We start from the raw sequence: 5,072 nt of genomic DNA on the forward strand, positions 1-5,072 counted from the left end.
CACCTTTCTTGTGTGTGTTTTGTTGTTGTTTTGGTGTTTTTTGTTTTGTTTTGTTTTTTTGGGTACTGGGGATTGAATTTGGGGGACATTCAACCACTGAGCCACATCCCCAGCCCTATTTTGTATTTTATTTAGAGTTGCTTAGCACCTTGCTTTTGCTGAGGCTGGCTTTGAACTCACGATCCTCCTGCCTCAGCCACTGGTATTACAGACTTGCGCCACCAGGCCTGGCTTGTTTTGTTTTTAAAAGATGGGAAAACTAAAGGCCAGAGAGAGCAAGATATCTGCCCCAGTCATACGGCTCTTTGGAGATCAAACTAAATTCAGAGCACCAGGCTCCTGAAGCCGTGCAAACCTTCGGCATGTTCAACACAAGGACCTCAGGAGTTCTTTTTTTTTTTTTTTTTTTAAACTTATTGTGCATTTTAATTAGCTCATGAGTTCATATACAATGAGTGAGTGGGAGGTTTTTTTTTTCCCCCTTCAAATTTAAAAAGTGCTTCAGTACCTTATTTATTATAGCAAAAATCAAGTTCACATCCCTGTTAATAAAACTGTGATTTAACAAAGAGCTTTTATTACAAAAAATAAATTTCAGTAATAACTGTTCAACTAGACACTTAGCAATTAAAAATAAAACTGCTCCGTAAAGAGAAATGCAGTTCACAATAAACTAAGTTGTTCTCTCTCCACCTGCCACCCACCTGGACTTTGCCATAGTGCTACTGATTTTCAGTTTTGCTGGCAGTAGTCTGGTTAGTACTATTCTGTTCTCCAGATAATTGGACAATTTCATCTTTTTAGTGCAGGATCCCTGACGGAGATTCACATGTCCTTTCCATCCTTAATGATCAACTCTACCAAGAATCAGCCACTTGAAATGTGTCTCTGCTTAATGTACTCCCCAATTCTGATCTTGTCACTAAGATGAAAGCTCAGTGTAGGAGCTCTGTTATATTAGTCAGGTCAGGCTGTTATGACAAAAACTGGGTGGCTTACACAGTGGGCATTATTCAGAAGGCTGGAAGTTCCAGATCAGGGTGCCTGCATGATGGGGTTCTGGTGAGGGTCCTCTTCCAGGTTGCAAATGGCTGCTTGCTTGCTGTGTTCTCACTGGCAGAGAGAGCAAGCTCTCTGGTGTCACCTCTTACAGGGGGACAAATCCCACCAGGAGGTGCACACTCTCATGATCTCTTTTGACCCCAGTCCCTTCCCCAAGATCCCCTCTCCCAACACCCTCTGGTTGGGAGTTAGGGATTTAACACAGGAACGGGGCCCCAGTTTAATTCACAGCCCCCATTTGCCTAAGCCCTCTGACGTTATTTGCACAGTACTTGTGTATAAACTTGCACTTGGGATCATATTCGTGCAATCGCTTTTCTTCTTGCATGTCTGCCATGAAACTTTATTTTTTCCCCTCCAAGTAACGACCCCTTTGTTTTGCTTGTAAGGACGACTGAAAACGAATGAGCTATGTTTAAATCCCATTAGTTTAAAATAAATAGAAGGGTTTGTTGCTTTCACTGCTCTGTTCAGCACAGAGGATCTGAACTTCCCCAGCAGGGGACTCCTGGGATCTCTGATAATTTTCCCCTGATTATTGCTGTATTAATTCCTCACTCTTCTAACCTTTCTATAGCTCATGGGTGAAAGAGATCTTCAGTGAAGAAATTAGGCAAATGCTCTTGATATGCATCCCACAGACTCTCTTTTATGGGATTTTTCTATACATATTGACACAGTTAATCTTTGTTTCTGCAGTATGTATATAAATATTATCCAAGATGACTGGCATATGGTACTGTTATATGTCTTTTAAGAAAATCTCCAGCCGAATCCAATATTTCCCATGTGGCACCTTATACACTGTGGGCGTGGGATATTTATAGAGCGGTAATAATATTTGAAAACTCTGTAATGTCTAAAGCCTCCATTTTCCCGCAAATTTCATCTAGAAGGCTACATTTTGCAGACATAAGCTCTTGTCAGACAGCCATGGTGCCTGCTGGAATGCCGAGCATTGTTGGGGTTCAGGAAATAGCTGTGGTAAGCACTTTTGCCTCAACCCTTCAGAAGGAAGGTCACCTTGTCGTGTGATGGAAATCTTTTCAGGTAAAGACTTGTGCCTTCTAACACAGGTCTCTTGCCCTTCGATAGAATTAGGTTTTTGATGCATTTCTTATTAATCTCGGAAGAGCCCCAGGCTACATATGATAATTCATGCAATTGTAAAGTCAAAGAATCTTAGAATCAGAGGATCAGTGAGCTGGGAATGAACTTAGCTACCATTTTAACCAAATCCTTGTCTTTTTTTAGGCTAATGAGAGCAGGGTTGAACTTGGATCTTTCTGGTTTCCCCCAGTGCTCAGTCCATGATCCCTGGTTTGTAGCTAATGTAATCCTGATTCTTATTGGACTCAGTCCTATCCTATACATTGCTAAGAGCCATAGCCGAGTAGGAATGACGCATGGCATTTTTGGTTGGAAGGTGATGCCAGCAAGCCATTGAGATGATAATGATTATGTTAAGATCTCCATTCAATTGGATATTAGACCCCTGCTGTCCGCCCTGGCCTACTACTTTGGAGCTCTCCGGGGACTCCCGGAGAGTTCCCATTGGTTGGGGAAGTGCGGTAGGAGGGATTTCCGGAGGAGGGATTTCCTGTTGGTGTGGTGTGTCCCAGGAGAAGGCCGTGTGCGTGGCGTTCCAGGTAGTTTTGGAAATAGAGTTTGTTCCTGCTTGAGTGGCTCGTGATTTTGTGCCTAGCCAGACTGCAGCAATACATGTTACTAAGAAGCCCCCTGAGATAACAGCTCCCACTCAAGTTTCCACTCTGTACAGGTCGTCTACCAGGTCCACCCGTATCACCTCATTTCATTTCTACCAGAGCCTTATATGAGGTAGGCATGATTGTCCCCCTTGTACCCATGGCTCAGAGAGGTTAAGCGCCTTCCCCAAAGGCCCATGACCAGTAAGTGGTCAAGTCAGGATGTGAACCTGGAACTGTCTGACCCTGCAACCCAGGCTCCTGCCCTCCGAGTTGGAGAAGGAGTAGACGATGGAGTTGGAGAGATAATCCTTCCACAAGAGCTGGAAAAGTTCTACAGGTCAGGCCAGAAGTGTAGGCAGTGGGTACACCATTCCTGCTGTGTTCCCTCCATCATGCACGGGGCCCCTGCCTTAGAGGAGCACTCTAGCTAACTAAGAGACAGATGTGTCAACAGACAATAGCACTTTATGGTCCAGGCTTGACAGGGGAACCATGGGGGGCTATAACCTTAACCCTAGAAGTTGGAGGTAGTCTCTCTGGGCAGTGGAGGTACAAAAACTAATCAGAAGGGATAGAGAAGACTGCCAGCTGAAGAGGGGGACAGTAAGGGGAGACAGAGCTTCCAGGCAGGGGGACCTGAGTGTTTTGGGACAGGGAAGCAGGAGAAGGCCCAGGAAAGCAAGGGGAGCTCTGGGTGTATTGCTAAATTCAGGAGTAAAATCCACTGTGGAGGCGAGGGGAGTCCTGAGGGTCATGGGTGGGTGAGGTAACCAATTCAGAATGGAGGAAGGACTTGGACAGGAAGTGACAGGGGCGGGATGCCCTTGGAGGCTGACATATGAACCCACACTAAAGGTGACAGTGGCCTGAACCAGGGTGATGTGATGGTGGGAATAGAAAGGGCAGCCTGTTCATAGAGAACGGGCAGCCTGTAGGGAGGGAGGGGGGGAGGGAGAAGAAGAATGAAGGAAGACCTTGTTTTCATGCTGGTACAGGACGGTGGCTGCTGGGCCAGCAGCTTAGCCTAGGAATACAGAGGTGGGCCGAGCAGGGGCTGAGATTTCTTAGGGAGAGCAGGAGCCGGGGGAAGACAGAGGACACAAACAGGGGCAGAAGCTCCTGGGGCTGGGTCCCCCAGGGCCCTCCCAGTGTGCCTGGGTGAAAAGGATAAAGATGGAGTGGGTGCAGCTGGGAGAGGCATGGGGGGGAGGTCATGTGACCTCTGTAGTCTTGGGAACTGAGGGGAGTGGGCAGAGGCTTTGGGAGAGCAGTGGGGGTTGACTGGAGGTTGGGGGAAACAGAGAGATGATCATTCTGAGTAGCCCAGTAGTGCTGAGGACACAGCTGTGCTCAGCAGCTGGGTAGGCATTGGGCAGCTTTTCTAAAGTCCTAGGCTGTGAATCTGTGGGCTGGCGAGAGTGTCCCAACCTGAGGCTGTCCATCTCCCTTCCTGAGCAAGAGCCTCTGAACACAGTTCTTCCTGGAGGCAGCCACTCTCACAGCCACACGGGCCCCAGGGCAGTAGAAAGAGTACTGGGCCAAGAGTTCATGGCTCTGTGTGGCCCTCAATTTCTCTGGGTCTAGCCAGATGATTGTTACAGTTCCTTCTGGTTCTTTGACATCATTAATGCTAATATGAAGGGAGCAGAGGCAGAGGAGAGATACCGTCCTGAGGGTAGGCGTGAGTTCCCTCACAGGGTGAGCTAAGCAACAGAAGGAGGGAGCAGAGCCTGGCTGGGGGTTCAAACCCTGCAGAGAGCTTGGAGACAGGAGAACTAGGGGAAGTCCTCTCTTCTTGATGGCTTGTCTCTGTTTCTGATCTCAGCAGTCTTTTCAATACCACATGGGTGGACTTTTAAAAGACCTTGACAATGAACAGAGTCCAATAAACAGAACACCCAGAGTGTGCCAGGAGCCATTCCAGGTGCTACACAGGTTCCACTCTGCACAGCACACTTTCCTTTACAGGTGAGTCCTGTTGCCCACCTCAACTGGGGTAGATGGAGGCTAGGAGGGATTAGGGAAATTGCCCAAGTGCCTGGGCTGGAATAGGAACTCACGACTGTTAGTTCCTGGATCTCTGGTGCTGAACCGGGGAACCCAGGGACCTCAGCAGACTCTCAGGAGGCCCAAGGAGGCATTGACTCACCCCTGATACTGGGCCAGCAAGGATTTCAATGGATGCACCAATGTGTAATTCAGCCCTGCTGTACCAGGTGCTAGGTGGTCTCAGGGTCAGGTCACCTAGCTACCCTCAACATGCTTCTCATGTTGTAAGTCCCTAGAGATGGCAGAGATGGC

The sequence above is a fragment of the Marmota flaviventris genome, chromosome 10 (assembly GCF_047511675.1).
Source record: "Marmota flaviventris isolate mMarFla1 chromosome 10, mMarFla1.hap1, whole genome shotgun sequence".
NCBI classification, from domain to species: domain Eukaryota; kingdom Metazoa; phylum Chordata; class Mammalia; order Rodentia; family Sciuridae; genus Marmota; species Marmota flaviventris.